The sequence below is a fragment of the Monodelphis domestica genome, chromosome 1 (genome assembly GCF_027887165.1).
Source record: "Monodelphis domestica isolate mMonDom1 chromosome 1, mMonDom1.pri, whole genome shotgun sequence".
Taxonomy (NCBI): Eukaryota; Metazoa; Chordata; class Mammalia; order Didelphimorphia; family Didelphidae; genus Monodelphis; species Monodelphis domestica.
Genome location: NC_077227.1, coordinates 64747327 through 64774314, shown reverse-complemented (window position 1 = coordinate 64774314; position 26988 = coordinate 64747327). Strand labels below are relative to the sequence as shown.

General features: G+C 38.8%; 1 long non-coding RNA gene across 2 annotated transcripts; it reads left to right on the top strand.

Moving 5' to 3' along the window:
- Positions 1–509: 509 nt before the first annotated feature.
- LOC130454646 (uncharacterized) lies at positions 510–15093 on the top strand. 2 transcript variants are annotated; one of them, XR_008912434.1, is made up of 4 exons: positions 510–586; positions 6566–6617; positions 7327–7428; positions 9811–15093. It is a non-coding gene; the product is annotated as an uncharacterized LOC130454646 (long non-coding RNA). The 2 variants fall into 2 exon arrangements; XR_008912435.1 differs by lacking the exon at positions 6566–6617.
- The last annotated feature ends 11895 nt before the right edge of the window (positions 15094–26988 follow it).

Here is a 26988-nt window from a genome sequence, read left to right as displayed (position 1 = left end):
ATTTAGTTGACAGGCATTCATTATGTGCCAGGACTTTAATCAAGCCCCTTTTCTGGACTACTAAGGAAGCTGAAGCCCAAGGAATATAAAAGATTTACTCAAGGTCACAAAGCTAATTAATCAATAAGTTGACATATTTATTAAGCATGTGGCACAATGGATAGAATATTGAGGTTGGAGTCAGGAAGACCCAAATTCAAATCCAGCCTCAGAAATTTCCTAGGTATGTGATCTTGGGCGAGTCACTTAATCTCTGTCTGACACTGGAGAAGGAAATGGCAAACTATTCCAGTATCTTTTGTGAATTTTAAAATCTCCATCTTGCCTGATCTTGCACCCAAAATTGTGCACACCCACACTACACAGGCATGTGCTAGTCAATGACAAATCAGAAATAACTAACTGCCCACCTGGGCTGTCCTAAGCCAAGTTTGAGCCACCATTGGTACATGTGAGACACAGGAAGTGACGGAGAAAGCAGCCTCTGGAATTCGCTCACTTCCTGTGGACAGGGCTAGATGCCAGTTGGTATGAGGAGCTTGAACAGGGAGGAGGCCCAAAGACAGCTTCCCTTCAGATTGGTCACGTGAGTCAAGGACTGATTCCTTTCTACCTTGGCCCTTTGGGCCTAATCTCCCTCTGCCTTGGTCAGAGGTTGAGTAACCCCTTTCCTTTTTCTCCTCTCTCCTTCTCTCCCTCTCCTTTTCCCTACTCCCATTGTGATTAATCCTCATAAACTCCATTCTGACTTGAGTGTTTCATTTTAGGAATTTCATAAGTAAATTCCTTGGCAGCCGTAGTTTTAATATTATAACAATCTTAAAAGGTGATATTTTAACCATAACACTTTGCCAAGAAAACTGATGGACAGAGGTCCGATAAATAGAAAATGATTAACAGAAAGAATGTACAGGGATTGGGGAAAGCTTCCTGTAGAAGGGGAGATTTTAGTTGAGATTTAAAGGAATCTGAGATCAGTAACCAGAGTAAAAGAGAGAGAACATTCCAGACATGGGGGACAGTCAAAGAAAATGCTTGAAGTCAAGGGATGGAGTGTCTTGTACACGGAATGGCCAGGAAGCCAGGGATCACTGAACCGAAGAGGATGTGTCTAGGAATAGAGTGTGAGAAGATTGGTGACAGAGCAATGGCTAAAACTCAAGTTTCAGTACTTATGGCAAAAAAGGAACTCCTCTCAAAAGTCTCAGAGCAAGGAAGAAAGTATGCTGAGCTCAAGAAACTTGCTGGGGAAATAACAGGAAGAAATGGGGTTAAGTTGTTTTCTTTTCTTTTAAAAACAAAGAAACAAACCACCCTTATCTATTCTTAGAACTTATTCTAAGTATTGGTTCCAAGTCAGAAGAGAGATAAGGGCTGGACAATAATAGGTTAAGTGACTTGGCCAGGATCACACTGCTCAGATTATGTCTGAGGTCAAATCTGAACCCAGGACCTCCCATTTCCAGACCTGGCTTTCTATCCACCCAGCTACCTAGCTGCCTTGGCTAGATTATTTATAATTCATTCTATCACTTATTTGGCCCTAGTTATCATTGTTATCTCTTTAGATTAGAATCTCCTTGAGATCAAGGATTTTCTCTTGCCTTTCTCTGTATCACCAGAAGAACATAGCATGTGCAATAAATATTTATTGACAAACAGATGCTTCCTGACAGACTGACAGCCAGAGTATGAGATGATGCGGAGGCAGGGGCTAAGGAACAGCTTCCAGAAACATCTGTAAATAAGATTGTGAATCTTGAAATTTCTCAGATTTGTGAATGTTAAAAATTTCCCCATTGGGGAATTCTCCATTGGAACAATTCCCTACTGGGAACATTCCCCATTTTGACAGTGAGAACTCTACTTGGATCAGAAATGGGAGGACCTCTACTCCACCCATACTTAAGGACTGCTTTAGGGGAAAAAACTCCTTGCTAAACAATGAGGGTACTTGGGCCCATACTTATAGTGAGGCAAAAAGTTCTTTAAGCCATGCCTATTTTTAGAAGAAACACAAAGGGATGCTAAGTACCTATTAAAGGTCAGGAAACTTGTAAACTTGCCAGGAGCAAAGAGGTGAAAGCTATTCAGAAGTTTTTCTGGTTCAAACTTACTAAAGGGATTAGTTGACCCAACAGTGTTTTTTCTGATTCAAACTTACTAAAGGGATTAGTCGACCCAGCAGTGTTTTTAGAATGGGTTATCCTTTGGAAAACTTCTACTGTGATTGGTAGATGGAAGAACTTAGGGGAGGTGACATAGGAGAAAACCCCCTATATAAGAAAAAGCAAAATCTCTTATGGGAATCCTTTTGGAGAAAGGCTCTTGGGAGAGGCTCTGAAGAAGGGAAGCTCTTGGAGGACAATCTCTAAAGAGGTCTCCCTGGAGCTCCTCTGAGGGGACTCTGTCCCTCTGGAGGCTCTGGAGAGAGGCCCTTTGAGACAGTCAGCTGGGAAAGGCTGCCTTGAAGCGTCTCTCTCGAGACAGTCTGAAACATTCAGATTGAGGATTGAGCTGGTGAAAGCAGCTGAGATAATGCTGGCCTGGTGTCACTAGAATCCTTGCTTCGCAGATCTTGTGGTGAGTGATTAAGGACTGACTGATCTCTCTCTTAAGACTCAGGTGTAGGCCATGTTGGCTTAAGGCCCTTCATACTATTCCTTTCTTACTCTTTCTCTCTTTCTTTAATTCCTCATTGTATTATAAATTAAATTCTCTATAAAACCCAGTTGACTTGGGTAGATTCATAATTGGGAATATTTCCCTGGTGACCACCTTAAATATTTGATTTAAAACAAGACACTGTAGTGAAAACATATTTTCTGCGGTCACAATTTACTCACCCACTCTTATATCTATCACAATTTATATCTTCCACTATTTTAATCACTACAAGATCAAGGAAAGGAAAACGGGTCGAAATCTTCAGTGGCAAAGCCAGGAGAACCCACTATATTCATGAGGGAGGTAGAGTAGGAGACAAGTTTTACCTCCAGACCAATCAATTAATTCCTAAACCCACTAGTCTCGATTTAGCCCTTCTATGTGTCAGGAGTTGTGTTAGGTGCTGGACATGCAAAGTCAAAGAATAGAAGCCCATGTTCTATCAGAGGAGACAAGTGTGTGTGTGTGTGTGTGCAGAAACAGAAACACAAGGTTAAAAGAAATAATTGGACTTTGGACCGCAGAATGGAAATAATCATATTAACAGTCAGCTAACATTTTGATAACACTTTAATGTTCACAAAGCATTTTCCATTTATTAGCTCATTTGAGCATGCATTTTCTGGTTTGAAACAGGGTAGAGTAGGATGAAGAAAGATAAAGAAACAGATCTAAAACCTAGGAACAATTGGAAGGAATTTTTAAAGGCTTCAAACCCAGGCCATGTGAATTACTGAACCATTTGAGCCTGTTCCTCACTTCAATTCTGGATCCAAAATTCCCTTGTCTGAGATTGTAGTTTAGCCGTATATTTAGAATATGTCATTTTAGGGCAAGGAGAGAGTTTAGAGATGGGAAGCCTTCACCACTTGGCTTCCATCTACCTTACCCAGGCTGATTTTGCTTTGCTCTCCTTCACAGATTCTATATTCCAGTCAAAGCGAACTACCATTGGTTCCTACAAAATTCCACCTCCCACCTCCATGGCTTTTCAGAAGCCATCACTCACACCTGGAACAAATTAGCTCCTTATCTCCACTTAAGAATCTTCCTTCAGGGCTTGGCTCCTGTGCCCCCTTCTCTGGAAAGTTTTCACAATAGAGCCCAGGTGTGAATGCTTTCTTCCTTGCAAAATTCATTTGTTAGTTCTGGTTTGTTAATTTGTTTATTTATTAACATTTACATTTTTTTTTAAACTCTTACCTTCCGTTTTAGTATCTACTCTAAGACAAAAGGACAAGGACAAAGCAAACAGGATTAAGTGACTTGCCCAGGGTCCCACAAGCTAGAAGTGTCCCAGGCCAAATTTGAACCCAGATTTTCTCCAACTCCAGGTCCAGAACTCTACTCATTGTGCTATCTAGCTGTCTTTAACATTTAATTTTAAAAATCTATTTAAAAACTCCTATTTTGGAGACAATTAGGTGGCTCAGTGGATAGAGAGCCAGGCCTGGAGATGGGAAGTCCTGGGCTTAAATTTGGCCTCAGATACTTCCCAGTTATGTTATCCTGGGCAAGTTACTTAACCCCAATTGTCTAGCCCGAATCCATTATTCTAAGACAGAAGGTAAGGGTTTAAAAAAAAAAGAAAAGAAAATTAACACGACCTTGATAGAAACTTAAAAAAAGGTTGTTTTTCGTGTTAAGATAGTTTCTAGACTCAGTATCTTCTTTTTGCTGTGAGTCAGATTCTCTAGATCAGTGGTTCTCAACCTTTCTAATGCCATGACCCCGCTTTGATCACAAAGCCCTATGAAACAGGCAGCCCCCAAAATTATCTAACACATCTTAACAGATGAGGAAACTAAAGCTAAGAGGGGTAAAAGGATTTGTCCAAATACAGTTCCCCATGTTGCAGTGACCCCAAACCAAAAAAAATATTTTGGTGGCTACTTCAAAACTGTAATTTTGCTACAGTTATGATTCAGAATGTAAATACCTGATATTCATTATGTATTCTTATTGCTACAAATTGAGAGGTTGAGAACCGATGCTCCAGATAAAAGGGCCAAGGTAACAATATTGGGCCTACTTTGTAGGTTTGTGCAATGGATAACGTAGGAGACAGATAAAAAAAATTAATCTTAATTTAATAAAAGTTATAAGGACTTAAGAAAGTGATAGATAAGCAGGAAACCCTAAAAAAAACAACAACTAAGGGGATACTGAGCTTTTATCTGCTCCCAACTGATTCCCCTCACAGGATTTTCTTCTCCTGAAAACCAGGCTACTCTATTTCTCCCTATTGCTAAATAAAACCCAAATTTTCTATCTAAATAACCCATTTCCAGTAATTTATAAATAATACATTTATCTTAAATCTCTGTCTCCAAAATTATCAAAAAGACCGGTCAGAGCAAGTTCAAGTTGGTTGAGGCTTAACGGAAGCTCTGCAGTGACTTCTACAGAGCCCTGAGAAAAACAAGATCTTCTGATTTCTTCTCTGTCAGTAACTTCTCTCCAACCACAGCCGAATGATCAACGGTCTCTTAAGTCCTGGTATTCCCAAAGTGTCCCAGGGAAAAGCCCAGGAGTTCAGAAAAGTCACTACCTCCAGGACCAAGTTCAGATCCAAGAGAGAGTGAGTCCCTCAGCCAACTGCTCAGAATCTCAGAGCTCCCAGGGGCAGTCAAGAAGCCCCACCTGGGAATTCCAACAGATCTCTTGCTTTGCATTCTTAACTGGCTTGAGCCCTTTTTGACAGATACTCCTCTCTCCTGTCATTTAATTTATCAGAATGAAATGACTAATCAAATCAAAAAATGTCAGATGTGGAACATGGTTTTCATATTTATTCTATAATGATTATGCCACTGCATTTTTTCCTCTGCTAATTTTCTTGTCTTATCTATAGAGCCAAGGGAAAACATATATATATATATATATATAATTTTTTTTTTAGGCCATATTGGGGCAGGGGACCCTGGTTTCTTGAAGACTCACAAGGCACAAGCTTTGGTCAGTCCTGTCAAAAGTGGAGAAGTTTCATCTTGGGGTCTCCCAAGGAAAGCTACGTCCTGGGCACATAAAGCACTGCAATTTGAGTCAGGACATCATCTGGATTCCAGTATGCTTCAGATGCTTACTGGCAGTGTGACCCCGGGCAAATCACTTAAACTCTCTTAGCTTCCATATTCTCATCTGCAAAATGAGGATAATGATAGCATTTAGATCCAAGGATCTTGCGAAGATCCAATGAGATGTTTGTAGAGTTGGGACAGGACAAACATTCCAGATTTCCCTTGGAAATTCTCTCCTTGGTTGGGTTAGGCTAGATTTCCCCTCAGAAGTGACCAAGCTGGGATTTGATCAAATGTGTTCAAGCTCTATTTCCTTTGATGAAGCTGCTTAGTAGCTTGGGTTATAGTGATGTGGTTTTCTGGTCACTTAATGGCATAAAAAGGTCCACTCACATGGGGTCTGACCTTTCAGACATGGTAGAACAATGTTGATAAATAAGAATGTTAGAGCCATGAGAAACCTTGGTTATCTTCATTTTACAGAAGAAATACTCAGAAAGAAGTGATTTACTCAAGACCCTACTCTTCTGAATAGCAGTCAGAGATTAGGGGCTAGAATCTAAGTCTCCTGGACCCCAGTTGGAGTCCAGGTGGAGTCTTTTCACTATGCCATTGGATCTGGCTTTTCAAAACAATTCAGGTCTTCTGAGTTTTTGCAGGCATTCCTTTTGGGAAGGAAGGGTTGAGAAGACTATAGCATTAGATCTTTCCAAAGGCTAGCCACTATTCTAGCTCCCTCCTCTTGTCTCTTGTTTGTTTCCAAATGGCTGATGGTTTTTCATTTCTTTGGCTTCCCTCATGTAACCCAGTCCTCTTCCAACCCCCACATACAGAGCGTCGTCTCAGGGCATCTAACTCAACTCTCTCATTTTTTACAGATGACAAAACTGAGCCTTAGAGAGCTTCTTAGAATAACTCTAGCTCATGCAGGTATGTAGCTGAGCCAGGATACTACCATAGTCCCCTGCCCTAGTTCAGTGTTATTAACTGATACACCATGTTTTCTCTATTGAGTCTAGACATCTCCGACTTCACATACATCATCGGATACTGGTGACTCTTTGTGAAGTCATTTGAGGGGACCAAAGACAAGCATAGCTAATATTTCTGTTTTCCAAACAGGTACTATTATAGACAGACCTACCATTTTTATCTTCCATTTTAGAAGTGATAGTGTGTATGGGTTCCAAGGCAGAAGAGTGGTAAGGGTAGGCAATGGAGGTTAAGTGACTTGCCCAGGGTCACACAGCTGGGAAGTGTCAGATTCTAGATTTGAACCAAGACCTCCTATCTCAATCCACATAGCTGCCCCCTTACCTACTCTTTTTTATAAACAGTGTAGAATCTCTTAAAAACACACACACACACACACACACACACACACACACACACACACACACACTTCAGCTTTTATGTTTCCCATCACAAGGTAACCCTGTGCAAATGACTAGCCTCTAGTTCAAACTTTGCAGAGCCCCACAAAGATGAACAAAGCCTCAGATGATCCCTTGAAAACAATTTTGCCAAGTTAGGAAGTGAAAAGGGGTCTAAAAGCTCATCTACTCATAGTTAATGGATCACTGGTGACACCTTCTGGCTGGGAAAATTAAAACCAAAGTCTTTTTTTTTTTTTGCTTAGGATGGTGGAACAAAGGGAGATGGAAGACAACAGAGAGAAACCTAGAATCAGGTAGCACATTAAAGTCCAGAAATCATCTTGCCCAACCTTCTTATTCTGCAGGTAAAGAAAGTGAGACCCAGAGGGACAGCTGGCAGAGCTGGAGTTATAATTCATTACGTTTTATTTTTTTCAATTATTCATAGAAACAAATTTGACATTTTGTGATTTGATTCAGGATTCTCTTCTTTTCTCCCTTATCCCTACTCCCCAAGGTGGTAAAAAATCAGAAACAGGCCATCTAAGTGTTTTAATGAAATATGTGGGGATTGTAATTCAAGTAGTCTGACTTCTAGGCCAGTTGTCTTTCAAATAAAAATTTGTATTATTAGTTACATGATTTGGGGAGGGTATGGAACCTTAAAACAATAAGTTCAAGTTGAAAATGAATGAAAATCCAGCATTTACTTTTTGGCAACTCTATTGCAAGACAATCTCTTCGGCTAACGCAAGGGCAAGAGTTTTGCCCCCTTAGAAATTGGGTTTAAAATGTAGTTAATTATATATATGCATTTCTGCCAGTTGATTATTTCACTCACACATTTATAAAAAGGTTTGAATGATTAGCTCCCAGCCGCTGGGATTTGAGAAGGTTAAAATAATTACAAATGTGAAATACATTTGAAATTTAAAAATAACTGTTAAAACAGCCAGCACTTTTTTTTTTTGCTGCAAAGTCCTGATGTATTAGCATCACTGATAATGTTTTTTTTCATGGAACACATTCCATATCAGCCCAAATATAAAGTTCATTTTCCTCCCAAATTTGGCTTGTTGATAAGATCTCAGCTGCTAGGGGACTTTGAGCAGAGTGTTGGACTTGGAGTTTGGAACACATCTGTGTCCAGAATCCTGTCCCACACTTACTGGTTATGTGCTGCTCTTGATTTTTCAGTCATGTCCCATTCTTTGTTATCCCATTTGGGGGTTTCTTGGCAAATTGACTGGAGTAGCTTGCCACTTCCATCTCCAGTTCATTTTACAGATGAAGAAACTGAGGCAAACAGAGTTAAGTGTTTTGCCCAAGGTCACATAGTAAAAGTCTGGGGCTGGATTTGAATTCAGGAAGATAAGTCTTCCTGACTCCAGATCTGGCACTCTATTCACTATGTCACCAACCTGCCCAATTTTTTGGCAGTCCTAATGAATATTACTGTGGTCTCTGCTCAGTCCAAAAGAAAACAAAACATTTATTGATATAAACAGTATTAAATAAATAAATAAATAAATAAACAGTATTCAAATCACAATGTTGCCAAACGTAGAACTGAATGAAGTGAAGCTTTTTTATTCATCCTTAATTTTCTCTACTCTGCAATGAACCATGGAAGGAGCCAGGATGGTATCATCTGGCCATGGGACTGGGAGTCAGGTGAAGTATAATACTGGGTGGGAGGGACACAAGGTGAAAAAATATTCTCATTCCTCAAGAAAGACATCCTACTTTCAGGGGGACAGGGACAAACAATGTCTATGCAAAATAAATTCTGTGTACCATTGTGAATCATTGCTGGACCTTGCACCCTTTCTGGGGTTGCTGCGGACTTTTAAAGTATAGAAATCTTCAGTATTTTCCATATTTTTATAGTTTATAAATACAGTAGGACCTCATTTTATGCAAATTCAGCACACATAAATTCAGATGTATGAGACTGGCAATAGAAAAAAAAAAGAAAGGCAGAAAAATATGTAAAGTAGAAATTTGTAATTATTCACTAAATCTATACCATCTCCCAAGCCTCATAAAGTCTTACGGTGGTTTGGGCAATCATACTCATTCTTGCTCTGAGAAGCATCAGTGTGAGTTGTTTCATTGTTCTGAACCAAACATTAACTCCCATCAGTCTCTGTCCAGAGTTCTCCCTCATAACAAACCCCCATCAGAGCAGTGCTTCTTTTTGTTTCATTAATGTCATCTAGTTATCAATAATTGCCCTCAAATATAAGAGTAGGGATGCTGGTACTTCTGATAAGCCTAAGAAAAGTCATAAGTGCCTAGGCATGTTCATATAAGAAGTATTTGTTAAAGAACAGAGAGGTTGCTCAGTGGTTAGAGAGCCAGATCTGGAGTTGGGAGGACATGGGTTCAAATTTGGCCTCAGCTACTTCTTAGCTGTGTAGCCCTAGACAAGTCATTTATCCCCAATTGCCTAGTCCTTGCCTTTGGTGCAAGTTTCTCCTAGAGTTATTACTAGGATAGAAAATAAAGATTAAATCAATGAAGAAACATTTATTAATCAAATAATGGGTTTTGCTATTATGTGAGATTTTCAACTTAAGCGAAAGGTCTTAGAACATATTGACTGCATAAAATGAGGTCCTACTGTATATAGAAGGGACAAAACATACATTGCTGTGCCATAAATAATAAACAGATAAACAATAATAAACAAATAAATGATAATCAGAACCAAGAATCTAGAATTCTGTTTTATTTTTTTCCAGGTCAGCTGTAGCCTTCTTGGATTTACTGGGCTGACTTGTATGATACCTGTCATGGCTCTCTACTGCCTATCAGATGAAATCCATCCTCCTGGCTGCCTTTTAAGGCTTCCATAATCTTGGCCACTGTTCTACTCTCTCACTACACCATAATACTCAGTCTCAAAATACACTGCAGGAGCCAATCTGGGACCTTAGAAATTATTCTCCTGATTTGGCAATGTTCAGGGACCCAGATTGAAGTTCTTTCTTTACTTCTTACCTCATATATATATATATAACCATTAATTATTTTTATGACACGCTTTGCATAAGATTCTTGCAAATTCTTCTATCACGACTACTTTATTCAGACTGAAATGTCACTGTAGTGACCCTGCTATATAGAGGGGGATTCTCCATACAAGTGTGTGGCCGCAGAGGGTCCGCAGTGCTGACTGACCCCTTCCCTGATTGAAGTGGAGCATAAAAGAAACTCTGATAGAGAGCAAGATCAGGAACATGATGAACCAAGTCAATAGCAGGGAGTAGACAGACAAATCCCAGCTAAAACTACCTTCTGTAAGGAACCTTGCCCAATTCCTTTCATTCTGGTGCCCCCCCCTTTTGATTGTCTCTAATTTTATTTTGTGGGGAGGCCAGGTGGCACAGTGGATAGAATGGAAGACTTGAGTTCAAATCCAATCTCAGACATTTAGTAGCTGTGTGACACTAAGCAAGTCACATAATCCCATTTGCCTTTGTTTCTTCATCAGCAAAAAAGCTGGAGAAAGAAATGACAAACCACTCCAATATCTTTGCCAAGAAAACCCCAAATGGGATATAGACTCTAAGCAATCACCTTAGTGAAATTATCAATAATATGGAAAATGATTGATGATAAATTGATCAATGACATATGTAAAATCCAGTGGAATTGGGTGTTGGCTACAGAAAGAGAGATGGGAGGAGGGGAGGGAAAGAACATGAATCTTGTAACCATGGAAAATATTCTAAATTAACTAATTAAATAAAATTTCCCAAAAATAAATAAAAGTTAAAAAAAAAAGAAACCCCCAAATGGGGTCACCAAGAGTCTGAAATGACTGACCAACAACAACGATTTTCCTTTGTAGATAGTTGTTTGCCTGTCATTTTCCTTCTAAGATTGTAAGATTCTTTTGGAGCAGGGATTATCTTTTTGCCTTTCTTTGAAAGCCAACACTTAGTGCAGTGCCAGGCACAGAGCAGACACTTAAATGCTTAGTGGAGACTCGTTGACTAAAGTCTTTGATTGGGAAAGGACCATAGGTGAGAGATATCGACTCACTCACTGTCTTCCGAAGTGGATAGAAGTCGAACTGAGTGAAAGGCACTAGAAACGGAGGAAGAAGCAAAGGGCATTTGAATGTATTCTTCTCAGCAGAACAAGCGTGCATGCAGGAACTCCTCTCCTAGGGACAGATACAGAAATTTTACAGCTTTTATTGTTCGAAAGAGGAAAAAGGTAAAAGAGAAAGAAGGTAAAACAAGATTATTGCTCAATGGACAGGCGTGACACAATTTCTTGACAGTATTCCTTGGAGTGACTTTGGGGTCTCGAGATAGGCTGAAAACAGTTACCTTTTCTGGAAATCTCTGGAGCCCTTCTTGGTAAGATGATGATGATCATATCAGGAAAGGTTCCTAGGATCATTCTCAATTCCAGCCCTGGCGGTGCAGTTAGGGTAGGGTTCAATTGGCAAGTCCCCATTTCTCAAGCTTGGCTTAAAGTTGCAAAGGATTATTGCTATGTATCAGCAATCCCTGGACAAATGGAGGCTTGAACAAATCCCCTCATTATTATAGTCAGTACTCCTTTCATTTTATCAGAGGCAAGATCGGAGAGAGAAAGAAAGTAAAACCAAAAGTTCATGACAAGGTCTGAGAATGGATCTTTCAGGAGGAAAGGTCTGGATTCTGCTGGCCGTGGTTCAGTAGGGGGTATAGCAAAAGAAAATGAATTGAAAAAAGAGAAGGGGGTCAATTTAGGGAATTCAAGATCCTCAGCAGGGTTGTAAGTCTAGATAATTGAGTTTCCTCAACTGTAAAATGAAATGAACAAAGAAATGGCCAATCACTCTACTGTCTTTGCCAAGAAAACCCCAAATGGGGACATGAAGAGTCAAATACAACTGAAATAATCGAACATTGACAAACATGCCTTTTAGCTTCTCCCCAAATCCTTTCAGCTGCAAGGCTTTCTGATACCTTATGAAACATCCACTAAAGTTTAAAACTTAAGGGGCTGTGGACACATTTACTTATAGAGAAAGAGACATAGAAACATATGAATAACTAGCATTTCTGTAGCCTTTAAAAGTTTGCAAATTGCCATATGTAAGTTATCTCCTTTTATCCTCACAACAATACTTAAAAGAATGTGTATTAATATCCCCATTTTACAGGAGGAAACCGAAGCTAAGGGATATTATCTGACTTGTCCAGGATTATACAGCTAGTATCTGTGGTAGGATTTCAACTCAGGTTCTTACTGACTCCAAGTCCAATGGTCTACCCACTGAGCCACCTAGATAAATAGTGCCTAATACTGTGTGTGTAGTTGTTGAGTTATTTCAGTATTTGACTCTTGGTGACTCTTTTTTTTTTTTTTTAGCAAAGATACTGAAGTGGTTTGCCATTTCCCCTTTTTTTGAGAACATTTTCCAGATGAGGAAATTGAGGCAAATAGGTCAAAGTGCCCAGGGTCTCACAGCTAGTAAGTTTCTGATACCAGATTGGAAATCAGGTCTTCTTGACCCCAAGCCTGGCACTCTGTCTATTAAACCGCCTCGCTGTTTGTGGTAGGCATTCATTAAATAAGAATGTGAATGTGCTCCATATCTTTCAATTCTATTTCCTTCATTAGTTACTAGTCTAAATGAACTAAACCAACTACCTAAGGTCAACCATATCTTAGTTTCTTGAGAATTTTTCATTAATTGTATCATTTAATGCCTGCCTCCTCAATGGTTTCAGAGAACATTGCCCATGCCCTTTCCATGCATTTATCACATTCTAATTTGCATCAAAGTTGTTGGCATTCCTGTCTTGTCAGATCATTTTATGAACTTCAGAATAAGAAGGGGCTGTGGAAGTCATATAGTCCAACCTACACCTGAACCCCTTATATGACATTCCTGACCAATATCTTCCGGGACACTTTCAGTGAGGAGAAGCTCATTGCCTCCTGGGACAGCCAAGTTATGGCTTCAGCATAACTCTGATGGTTAAGAAGGTTTTCAAGCCTAAATTTATGTCTTTGTAACTTTCTCCCCTTGTTCTTAATTCTGCCTTCTGAAGCCAAGCAGAATTCATCTAATCTAGCTTCACCTAATAAACTTTTGGATCAATGAAAGCAGCTTTCAAGCTCCCCTTTCTCTTTAAGGCTATACATACAAATTGCCCAAGGATTAGTTGATAGCTACTGTTGTCAGTCAAGATTATCAATGCACAGATGCATTTTAAAAACAAGTTTATTATGAAGACTGTTTCCCAATTTGTTGCTTCCCTTCTGATTTTGGTTACATTGGTTTTGTTTGTACAAAAACTTTTTAATTTGATGTAGTCAAAATTATTTATTTTACATTTTGTGGCTCTTTCTAAATCTTGCTTGGTTTTAAAATCTTTCCCTTCCCAAAGGTCTGACATGTAGACATGTATACTATTCTGTGTTTAGATAATTTACTTATTGTTTCCTTCTTTATGTTCAAGTCGTTCACCCATTCTGAGTTTATCTTGGTGTAGGGTGTGAGGTGTTGATCCAAACCTAATCTCTCCCATACTGTCTTCCAATTTTCCCAGCAGTTTTTATCAAATAATGGATTTTTGTCCCAAAAGCTGGGATCTTTGGGTTTATCATATATTGTCTTGCTGAGGTCATTTACGCCAAGTCTATTCCACTGATCCTCCTTTCTGTCTCTTAGTCAGTACCAAATTGTTTTGATGACCACTGCTTTATAATATAGTTTGAGATCTGGGACTGCAAGGCCACCTTCCTTTGTATTTTTTTCATTATTTCCCTGGATATCCTTGATCTTTTGTTCTTCCAAATGAACTTTGTTATGTTTTTTTCTAGTTCAGTAAAAACATTTTTTGGAAGTTCAATGGGTATGGAACTAAATAGGTAGATAAGTTTGGGTAGGATGGTCATTTTTATTATTAATTAATAATTAACTAATTATTAATTAAACCTCTGACAAAGGTTTAATTACTCAAATTTAGAAAGAGCTAAATCAATTGTACAAAAAAATCAAGCCATTCTCCAATTGATAAATGGGCAAGGGACACGAACAGGCAGTTTTCAGTCAAAGAAATCAAAACTATTAATAAGCACATGAAGAAGTGTTCTAAATCTCATAATCAGAGAAATGCAAATCAAAACAACTCTAAGGTATCACCTCACACCTAGCAGATTGGCTAACATGACAGCAAAGGAAAGTAATGAATGCTGGAGGGGATGTGGCAAAGTAGGGACATTAATGCATTGCTGGTGGAGTTGTGAATTGGTCCAGCCATTCTGGAGGGCAATTTGGAACTATGCCCAAACGGTGCTAAAAGACTGCCTACCTTTTGACCCAGCCATAGCACTGCTGGGTTTGTACTCCAAAGAGATAATAAGGAAAAAGGCTTGTACAAGAATATTCATAGCTGCGCTCTTTGTGGTGGCAAAAAATTGGAAAATGAGGGAATGCCCTTCAATTGGGGAATGGCTGAACAAGTTGTGGTATCTGTTGGTGATGGAATACTATTGTGCTCAAAGGAATAATAAAGTGGAGGAATTCCATGTGAACTGGAACAACCTACAGGAATTGATGCAGAGTGAGAGGAGCAGAACCAGGAGAACATTGTACACAGAGACTGATACACTGTGGTACAATCGAACGTAATGGATTTCTCCATTAGTGTCAATGCAATGTCCCTGAACAATCTGCAGGGATCTAGGAGAAAAAACGCTGTCCACAAGTAGAGGACAAACTGTGGGAACGAAAACACCGAAGAAAGGCAATTGCTTGACTACAGCGGAAGAGGGGATGTGATTGGGGATGTAGACTCTAGATGAACATTCTAGTGCAAATACCAACAACATGGAAATGGGTTTGGATCAAGGACACATGTGATACCCAGTGGATTCGTGTGTTGACTATGGGAGGGGTGGTAAGAGGGGAGGGAGGAAAAGAAAATGATTTTTGCATTCAATGAATAATGTTTGAAGTTGACCAAATAAAAATAATGTTTAAAAGAAATAAATAAAACAAAACAAAAAACCCCCAAGTTTATTATATGCTCAAAGCACAGGTTCATAGTATATAAAGCAAAACAAAACAAAAACACAAAATAGTGACCCTCTACCCCATCTCCTACCATTCCAGCATCAGGTTTAGCAACCTTATATTGGTTTTTCTTACACAGGGAGGATGAATACAACATAATTTTAAAAGGGTAGAAGGAGAAGGTAATGATTAACACATAAAAGAAAAGATGGCAGAAGGGGAAGGTCTATATTTGGTAAAATAATAAACTGGTCAGTAAATACTGGGGATATAGTAGAATTTGCAGACTCATCATTAATATAGCAGAGGTGTCCCTAGTTATTTGACAGGCTCAGTTTAAGTAAAAAGAAGGAAGGAAGCTGAGTCAGAAACTCTCTCTCACTCATCAGTTAGTCACTGTAGCTTAAGTTTGATGTCTCAGCTAACTTTTCCATGCTTCAATTAGTGATGTCATTTGTTGTTTCAAGCAAATCATAGCAATATAGTCAAACAGAAAAATGATTCTATGACTATCTTGTTATCTCTATGATTTTTGCCTTCTTAGGGCCCCTATCCATACCCTGTCACCTTCACTGTCCCTGACTCTTCTTTAGGGTATCTAGAAGGGGAATTATAAATTCTATGAGAGCAGGTTATATCTCAATGATTTTTTTTTAAGATTTCCAATCTCTAGAAAAGTGGTTTGCTCATACCAAGTACCTGAAAATATTTATTGTATTGAATGATATGGTAGTGTAACAAGCATTATAAACACAGACATTAAGTTGTGTTCCTTCTTCCTAGATTTTTGAAAAGTAAAAGACAATCCATGTCTAAGATGTAGCAAAGCTTAGTGAAAGATGAGTGATGGTGGGCAGCTGGGTAGCTCAGTGGACTGAGAGCCAGGCCCAGAGATGGGAGGTCCGGGAAGAATTTTCACTCAAGAAAGGTAATTTTTTCCCTTGAAAGGGTCAAGGTCTAACTTCCAGTCTATTCCAGGTCCCTCATCTCTTTTGGGAGAGACTTATATGTTCTGGGATCTCTATAGGGACTAAGCTTTTATTTGAAAGTAAGAAACTTTATTCTTTTTTCTTTATTCTTTTTCTTTGTAAGTGACAATAGAGTATGTCCAAGTGAATTTGAGTTGTTATAATCCACTATGAATAACTTAACAAACAATAAAAGGGAAAAAATTCTTTTATAAAAAATGGAAGGAAAAAATCCAATATGGACACCAATATGGCCACCTAGACCATGTGGCAGAGGGTATTTAATGATTAAATGTCCCTCCCAACTTAACTACAATCTCAGAATTCTGCTGGTCCCCTCCTTGTGGAATGTACCACTCTCTGAGTGCAAATGAAATCTTCCAGTCTTCAACTGACTTTCCTATACAAACTTAACTTTTTCTATATAAATATAGTTTTTTTTAACCTAGCTGGCTTGGCCAACTGTTATATCCAAATTTTGGAAAGAGGAAAGGAAGGAAATACAAAGGGAAAACAGCACATATAAATAATATTGAATTTATTAACAGAGACAGGTGGAAGGGAGGAAGGAAAATGGGAGAAGGGAAATCTGATTGCTTTACCCTCTAATAAAACTCACTATTTAACTACCTTTACTAATTACATAAATTCCTCAAGGCAAGTCCAACAGGTAACCAGATTTCTCACACTCAGACAGTCCTTTGATAGGTCAGGTACAGGAATCCAGCTGAGTCCTCAGATGTCCAAAAGAGAGACTGATTTCCTCCAATTTTCCTCTTTCCATCAGAGGGTATTGAGGAAACTTCTGTTCACTCTTGCTTGATGATATTCCAAGAGGCTGCTTCCAAGATGTCCAAGGGAGTCCAGGAGAGATCAGATCTGCACCCTTCAGGCTTCACCTCCCAGCTCCAGACTGTCAATTGAGGAACTGCGTCTTCAACTGTTTGGAACTTTTCCGGTCAGCCCTGGGAGAATTCTGAGTCTTGAGGGCTTGTCCATCAAAACTCTTTGTACCCTGTAATTTCCCTGGTTACAATAGGGGTCCAGAATAGAGAGGCTCCTCAGTGAGAAAGGGAAAGAATAAGTAAGCCAGTTCTCCCTGAACCCAGTGCAAGTTCTGTTGTAACATTTGGTACCTATCTATATAGTAAGGTCAATGGGAGAAAGAAAGAGTAAGGACACCAGTACCTTAGAACCACGAGCCTGTGCTACTATATGAGCACCAAGCCAAATTTGGTTTGGTTTCTGACTGGAAAGATGAGGGAATGACTTTCCAGTTAACTTTGTGTCCCTAAGAATCCTCCACCTCATCCCTCCAACACATAAACACACACACATGCACACACATACACAACATGCTCAGGGAACTTTGGGAGCCAAATTTCCCTCTGAGAAGGGAGGTGGTTTCCTTTTCTATTTTAGTTTCCTTAAAAATGAAAAAAAATTGCTTTGGGTTCGAAATGAACCTTTTTCACAAGCATTAAGACATTAATTTGGCAAATGATATTTGTGTGTCAAAATTGAATTGCTATGTATTTGGAAATATGGAAGGAGGTTATTTACCAGAGTTGATTACTAATTATGACTATCTCCCAAGACTCTTTCAGACAAAGCACCTGGAGAAGGTATTCAGAAAGGGTAAGTCATAAAAGCTATCTATGATTCAGGTGGGACTATGGCCATTGCCAAACATATTCCATTAGGTTTGCTGAGGAAATCAAACAATGTAACAGGAAGAGGGAGGGTAAGGGTGGAGGGGAATTGAGTCAATCAGTCATCATGCCCCATATATCCTTATAAAATTATCAGATGAATTATATCTTGATTGAATCCATCACAAGGCTAGGATTTCCCCACTGAATCTGTAAAAGGTTTGGCAAGTAGTCTGTTGGGATTGGTTGTGGGGCTGTGGGGTTTGAACATCATCAAGCTAGTTTGGAATAGGGGATCTGAACCAGTGGTAATCCAGAAGAGAGACGTTCTAGCTGAGCTGAGCTCCTTAGAACAAATCACTTGTGAGGAATGGAGGAGGAAAGTTTTCACTTTATCACTGCTTTCAGACTTGGTCTTGTTCTCCATCCCCTACCTCTTTGACTAGAGAAGGATTAGAAGGTCAGAAAATTTAGATTTTTCTATCAGCATCCAAGCCCTAACAATAGCTATGGAAGAGCTGAAAGTGTTTATATAAGAGTATAGAGCAAACTAGAGATACTGAGGAGGGGGCAGCTGGGTTTCTCAGTGGATAGAGTCAAATCTTTGAGATAGAAGATCCTGGGTTAAAATCTGCCATTGGACATTAGTTATGGGACCCTATATGAGTCACTTAACCCCAAATGGCTAGCCCTTACTTGTTCTTTTGCCTTGGAACTGATACCTAATATTGATTCTATGACAAAGTAAGGATTAAAAAAAAAGAAATTCTGAAGAGAGGAAACTTCAAAATTCTCTAAGAAACCCAATATTTTGTTTAGTAGAAACTTCATGAGTACCCCAGAAATGGAGAAAGGAATTTCCAGCAGCTAGGAGCTCTGAGTTACTACCCCTCTGCTACATGTGTTCTCTACTCTTAAACCCACTTTCCATTGGATTCTATATGTACTTGTGAGAGATTGTCAAAGACTTTGGAGTGGAATGTTTAATGCTAAATACTCTTATTATATTACCTTGGTAAGTGCCTCTTTCTAAAGCCTAATGAAGACTTGCTGACTAATTGAAGTCAATTGCTGATGATTATGGTGATGTGAGGGAAGCACACTATTAGGGGTTTATGAGCAATAATTAGAAAACTACCCTAAACTCCTTAGGGACACTTCCAATATCCTGAGACACGATACAACTGATGTAGCAGCCATGTACTCTGTGGACCCAGCTTGGCAGTGTGAGTAGGAATAGGAAGATTTAAATCCAAAGCCTGTACCACACACATATACCCACATCCGTTCTTATACTCTTCTTTACCAATTTGCTATTCTCCTATTTTTCTTTTCTATTGAAAAAAGTTGACTACAAATCCATTTTCTCTTTCTTTACCAACCATTTGCAGTCTGACGTTGGCATCCACATCTTTACACTTTTGCCAGTGACCTCACAATCCCTCCCAAACAATGGCTTATCTACAGTACTGGACACTGTTGAGTCTCCATTCTTGGTGGATAGACTTTATTCACTTGGCTTGAGGGACACTGTCGTCTCTTCTTTTCCTACTTTTCTCACAATTCGTCCAGCATCTTGAACTCTTCTCAATTCATTAAGGTTAGTGTCTTCCCTTGTCTTCTCTTTCCCCCTTTCCCCTTGAGAGTCTCAGTCATTCTCATAACTTCAACTATCACTAGGAAAGAGATGACTGTCCAATCTATATTTCTATGACCTCTCTCCCTGATCTTCATTACAAAATACTTATAGGACAGCCCCACATGAATGGTCTCAGATGGGAGATTTAAATGGCAAAACTTACCAGGTGTCAATCACAGGGTTTAGAGATGAAAGGAGTACTAGAAATCATATGATTCCAGACCCTTATTTTGCAGATGAGAAAACTGAAGTCCATAGTGATTAGATGAATTGTCCAAGGTCACAAAAGTAGAAATGAACCAAATCAGAAGTAGAAGCAAATTCTTCAGCCTCTAAATCAAGTTCTTTTTCCTTTACCCCAAGACCGATTTTTTCATCTAACTTTGCTATTTCTCTCAATGGCATCACCACTCACATAGTCTCCTGTGTTGGTGACCTTGTAATTTTTTAATTCTTCCCCATCCACCCCACTTTAAGCAATGTAGTATGATGGAATACTTGGAGTCAGGAGACTTGTTAATTTCTCTAAGTCTTAAATGACAAGCATTTATTAACCACTTCCTGTGTATTCCAGGCAGTTTTTCCCACATAGAAAATAAAAGTGAACTACTATTGTTATTTAATCAGTTATCTGTTCTGAGCACAACTGAATAGAATAATGTTGAAAGGAATATTAGAAATCATCTAGTTCCCATTGACCCATTTTACAGGTGTAGCCCCAGCTAGAGGATTCCACTGCCCCAAATCACACTGACATTGGTGGGCTAGGTCTCCAGAGGGCAGTCACTTGCCTTGCCACTTAACTTTGATGTCTTTGGAAGAAAGAGTGAGGCTGATGACTTTGTGCAACTCTGCCTCACAAATCCAATTCATAAGCAAGTCAAGACATCACCTTCCTTTATCACTAATCTTCTTTGAAAGGAAGGACAAACAACAAAAAATGACAATGCCTACAGAGGGACAATGATTGTAAGAATAACACTGAAGAGTTGTTTTTCTTGTATTTCCACTCATAAGCCTCCTCCCTGGTGCCTCCTCATTGATGTAATTGGCTTTGAAAAAGGATATTTACTAAGCAGGTATAGTAAATTACAAGGTTCCAGTGGAGCATTCTGGCTGCCCACTTTAAAAAATTTTTATCTTTATTTTATTCCAATAACAAATTTACACATACGTTTTCCAAAGTTATATGATACATATTGTCTCCCTCCCCTCTTCCCTCCCATCTCCTGGAGTTGATAAGCAATTCATTTTTGCAAGAGAATAACTTATAAAACCCAAACCCCAAATCATATATCCAAATAGTCAAGTGATGAATCTTATGTTTTAATCTTCATTTCTCCTTCAACAGTTCTTTCTCTGGAGGTGGATCACGTACTTTGCCATAAGTCCTCAGAACTGTTCTGGATTATGATATTGCTGTTAGTAGCAAAGTCTATCACATTTGATCATCCCATAATATTTCAATTACTGTGTTCTCCTGGTTCTGCTTATTTCACTCTGCATCAGTTCCTTTAGAAAGATAGTTATAGAAACAGCTCTAAAACTGGGGATACATTCTCCACTTTCACCCACTAGATTTTTGGTGAAATGGGGCTCAAACGTAGAAAGCACACAAAGTCAAAGGGCAAAGTGTTTCTGATAACTGGAAATTCTTTGAAATACCCCTTAGATGTAGATATTTACTAGGCTCTTAAGAGTCATTGTTGTTGTTCAGTCATTCAATAGTGCCTGACTCTTTGTGACCCCATGGACCATTATGCATGGATTCTCCATGGAGTTTTCTTAGCAAGGATACTGGAGTAGTTTGTTATTTCCTCCACCAGTGGATCCTTTTGTCAGACAGAAGTTAATGTGTCCAGGATCACATAGTTAATAAGTATATGAGGCTGGATTTGAACTCGGGTCTTCTAGACTCCAGGCCCAGCACTCTATTGGTTGAGCCACCTGGCTGCCCAAGAGTCATTTAGTCACCACCTTTCAGTGACTCTGTTACTGATATGGATGGAAACTCTAGATTTCCTACTCTTTGAAGTTCACAGGGGTATCACCTAATGAATGAGGAGATGGAGAGAAACTAGTCTTCCTTACCACTTCAAACCCAAGGGCAATCTCACCTCAGGAATTCTTTATTACTGGATTGAATCATCATTTAGTTTACTGCTGAAATTCTTGTATTAAAATTGGCTTACTATATTATACATAGACTAATGTATTTGATTCTTCTAACTAATCACAAGACAACTTTCTCTCTGTTTCTCTCTGTGTCTCTGTCTCTGTTTCTGTCTCTTTCTCTCTGATTGAAACATTTCATTCACTCTTCCCAGATTGGTAAGTTGATTATCTTAACCTTTTTTACACCTTTAACTGATTATTTCTAGTTGTCTAGACTTTCTATGACTACATTCAGGGTGGAAACCTCCAGTCTTAGAATTGAAGAAATGGTGGCCGAAAGAGGTAAAACAATTTATTCAATGTTACACAGATAATCTTTTATAAAATATTTAGATGATAATGTTATGGTGTATCTAAAGCATGAAACTCTGATATATAAACTCATATTCCTTCAAAATGTCTAAGGAGTTAGACATTTAAATTTTATTCTTATAGAGAGGGGATATAAATAGCAATGGGTAAACACTTTAAAAGGGCTACAGAACTGGGTTCTGGATGGATCCGAACAAACAAACAAAACCCTTGCTACAAGCAGGAGAAATCACAAAAGCTGAAAGGTAATATTTGAATAATATTGTTACCGAAGGTGTCCTACCTTTGGATATATCTCAAATGTTGCCTGGTATTGAATAACCTTTACCTTAAACTTTTCATTTCAATTTCTTTGAGGCCTCTGAATATTGCCATTATAGCTCTGCCCTCTTCAGCAATTTCTCTTATGGGAAAAGGATACCAGAAAGACAACAATTAGACATGTTTCAAAAGGTTGGCGGTATAAGCATGGATGGAATATCATGTAGGTGGGTTTCATGGCTTTTGGCTTTTGGCGAAAACTCCCAGCTTGCTTGAAGTTCCTCAAAGGTAGATAACTAGAATGAATAGAATTCAAGGTTGCCTGAATTTAGGAAGACTTGAGATCAAAATAGACCCTTGACTCTGAACAAGTCTCTTAACCTTTGTTAACTTTGGTTTCCTCAGCTCTTTATAAGAGAGATAATAATAGCATCTTTCTTACTTGTAAGGATCAAATGATATAATATTTGCAAAGCACTTAACACTGTGGCTGGCACATAGTAGGGTCATAATAATTGCTTGTTCTTTTCTCTTCACCTCATACTTGTACCTTGAACTGTATTCCAGTTCCAGGGATCTTTGGGAAAAAATGGAAAGTAAGAGGTCTACTAATTGGCCCAACACATTATGGTATATGAATGTAATGGAATACTACTGTGATGTAAATAATGATGAAAGTGATAATTTCTAAGAAACTTGGGAAGATGATGCACAATGAAGTGAGCTAAGAGAACAATTTATAGTCTAACAATGACATCGGTAAAAATAATTCTGAAAGACTCAAGAACTAATGATCAATCATGATTTCCAGATGAAGAATGCTGCCCATTGATTAAATATACAGAATGAGACACATTTTTAGACATTGCCATTATGAGAATTAGTTTTGTTTTCACAAACCCGAGGATGGAGTTGCTCCAGTGAAGCCACAGCTCTGCAGTGTTTCAAGGATTTTATTTTTCTTTGTAAGGAGCAATTGGGGAAACTCAGAGGGAGATAATAACAACAACAACAAAAAATCATTTGATACTGAAAAAAAATTTTAAAAGGCGTCTTTGTGAATATGATTCATATGTCTTGGATATGTGTGTGTATTTTTGGATTTTGGTCAACCCTCAAAATTCGATAATGTCCAGTATCATGTGGGAATGTGCAGATGGTAAAGGATAATTCTGTGAGCCCCCCTGAAGACAATACTGCATAGGATCCTGGCACCATGTGTATACTCACTCACTTTCTTCTCCACTTTAGCTTTGCTGGTACTGGCAAAATCAATGTGCCAGCAACTCTAGTGGGGTCTGTTGGTGAAAGCAGATAACCAGGGCAGGACGCTTTCCAAATCAAGGGAGGACAGAAGAAAACGAGAAGCGATGGGACCGTGGATGCTGAAACACATGAGCAGAAGTTGGAACAGACTTTGGTGCGCGTCTAGATTCTTAGTTTCTGCCTTTGTAAACTCACCCCAGACCGCAGCTAGAGCCACAGGATACCAAGGATGGTACCTTCCAAAGATTGCAAGCGGAGGCGCCGTTGCTTAGCAACAAAACACTTGCTTATTGCCTCTGGGAGCACATGTTCCCCAGAGCTATACTTATGCGCATGCTCCAGAATACGGGTTTGGGATACCCAGGTGCTGAGGGCTAGTCCAAACCTGAAGATGGTGTGATTCTGTCTACACTCTGTCTACACAAACGGCCCATGGATCTGCCAGCTCCCCAGGATGCCTATGTTCTAGGCGCCCAGAACTCTACCAGGCATTGTAGAGGGTTGAGAAGTATGGAGTGGGGGGGAAGAAGGGGGGAAGAATAGCCCCTAATGTTTTAAATCGCTTCACATTTATTAGCTCACTCGGACCCTGGCGTCCGAGAACTTACAGTTTAGGTGGGATAACAAGCTTAATAAACAGCAGACACCCCAAAACTCCTATCAATTCAACAAACATTTATTGAGTGCTTGCTACCTGAGCTAGCACAAACTCCTGGGTAGCCTAAGAGTTGGTGGATGAAGCATATAAAGGAATAAATACAAGCTTACAATTGAGTAAGAGCTGATGGATGAAGCATTGTGACTATAAATTAATAAATGAGGAAAAAAACAGCTACAGCATGCATTTAAGTGCCCACATTGTGTCAAGGACTGGATAAAATACACCATTTATTTAAGGCATAATTTCTGCTCTCCCTGGAGCTTAGTTAACTAAAGATAAAGACATGGAGAAGTTAAATGATGGCATGAGAAATTGGAGTGAGGAGTAATCTCCAGGTTCTTATGAAGAGGAGGGTTTTGAAGAATAAAAAGGATTTCCACTGATGATGTACCTCCTTCTAAACCTAGAGGACAGCAGGGTCTGGGGCAGGGTAGGATGAGATTGGGAAATGATCAGAAGTCTTATTTGATTGGTTTGATATTTAAAGCTGGAAGGGGATTTCAGAATTCTAGTCCAATTGGGCTGTGGATAAAGCACTGAACTTGTAATCAGGAACTGAGAACTGAGTTCAAATTTGATTTCAGACACTTAATAGTTTTGTGACCTTGGACAAGTCACTTAATTTTTGCTTGCCTCAGTTTCCTCAATTGTAAAATGAAAATACTAATTGAATCTACCTCCCAGGGTTGTTGTGAGGATCAAAGGAGATGTTTGTAAAGTGTTTTGTGCATCTTAAAGTGCTCTACAAATGCTAGCTATTATTTGCAGATAAGCATGAGGCTGAGAGGGGTTTAATGACTAGTCTATCTATACACAAACTAGTAAGCAAAAGAGTTGGAATTTGAACCTGAATTCCTTGATTCTATGTCCAGAACTCATTTTATTTTGTGTGAGTAGCCACTGCTTCATTCTTTGTATTTGTATCTTCAGTGCCTAGACTTGTACCTAGCATGCCGTAGAGCCTTAATGCTTATTCATGAACTGAAAAAAATAGATTGGACTATGATGCTTAAATACCAGGATTAGGAGTCTGTGTTTTGTATTTTTCACAGGCAATGCAGAGTCAATAAAAATGGCATATTTTATGCTAGGATCATAACCATACTAACGCATTTAAGGGATCCAGTTGGAAGTTATTGCTTCTTATTTAATAGGTGTCCAGGGAAAAGTATCCACTTTCTCTTCAATTTGCCTAAAGTAGCAATACTCCCTTTGCCTGTTCAGTTTGCTGTCTGGTACCTTCTTCATGTGTTACATCAGTGGTAGCCACTAGGAGAAAGAAGATCTATCCTGAACAATGGAGGTTTGCTAATCCCCTTGTCAGTAGCTCATTAAGCAACTGTAGGCCAGTCTGATATCAACAGTGGTGCTGACTGGCTAGCCTGATGCCTTACTGACAAGTCAGTTAGCCAGTGACAATGTCATTATAGTCCATGATTATTTCTGAGGTTCCATTAGTAGAAAATTCTTCCATTGTGTACATATTACCATTAATAACAATATTAATAATAACAATTATAGAGTCCTCAGAGAAGGCTTTATTAAAGATGCAAAAATTGATCTGGGTCTTGAAGATTGCATAAGATTTGAGTAGTGTTATGGTTAAAATCATCTCAAGAGACTGATTTTTGGCTAAGAATATGAGTTTATTGATGGTCACATTTATTGGTTATTGGTTAATTTATTAGTTTATTGGTTATTATAGTTAGTTATGGTTATTTGATTTTAGATTTTAAACAGCATCATAACTGATAAAGTGACATAGTTTTCCATGATACTCTTCCAAACCAGAGACCACCCAAGCTAACCAGCAGCCCAACAAATATATTTTTTAAATTTAAAAAATTTATTTAATTAATTTAGAAGACTTTTCCATGATTACATGATTCATGTTCTTTCCCTCCCCTACTCCTCCCCCCCCCCCAATAGTCAACACGTAATTCCACTAGGTTTATTTGTGTCATTGATCAAGACCTATTTCCATATTATTGATAATTGTACTAGGGTGATTGTTTAGAGTCTATATCCCCAATCATATCCCCATCAAACCATGTGATCAAGCAGTTGTTTTTCTTCTGTGTTTCTCCTCCCACAGTTCTTCCTCTGGATGTGGGTAGTGTTCTTTCTCCTAAGTCCCTCAGAATTTTCCTGGATCATTGCATTGCTGCTAGTAGAGAAGTCCATTACATTTGATTGTGCCACAGTGTATCAGTCTCTGTGTATAATGTTCTGGTTCTGCTCCTTTCACTCTGCACCAATTCCTGGAGGTCATTCCAGTTCACATAGAATTCCTCCAGTTCATTATTCCTTTGAGCACAATAGTATTCCATTACCATCAGATACCACAATTTGTTCAGCCATTCCCCAATTGAAGGGCATCCCCTCATTTTCCAATTTTTTGACATCACAAAGAGTGCAGCTATAAATATTTTTGTACAAGTCTTTTTCCTTATGATCTCTTTGGGGTATCAACCCAGCAGTGGTGTGGCTGGATCAAAGGGCAGACAGTCTTTTAAAGCCCTTTGGGCACAGTTCTAAATTGCTATACAGAATAGCCAACAAATATATTTTTTAGCAGCTCATTATTCAGCACTTCCTTGACTATTCCAAGATATTGGTGATAGATAATTAAGAAAAGGTCCATCAGACCTTTAGCTTTTCTCCAAACTGACAGGTGAAGTTTTGCACATATTCCAGAAAAACCCTTCTCCCCTTCATTTATTAACCAAATTCCATTAAAAAAGGTTAATATTCCACTGGATTCCGCAGGATGAAAGAAATGCAAAAAAAAAAAACAACAGGAGACTAAATGATATCTCTGACCCAGATCCCAGATACAGGAAAACACAGGAATTCTTCCAAAATATATAGAAATTAAAGTATGTGAAAATTATTTTTTTCACAGTAGAAGGGAGAAAGGTATTCTAAGTGAGAAAGAACCATAAAAGACAAAAAA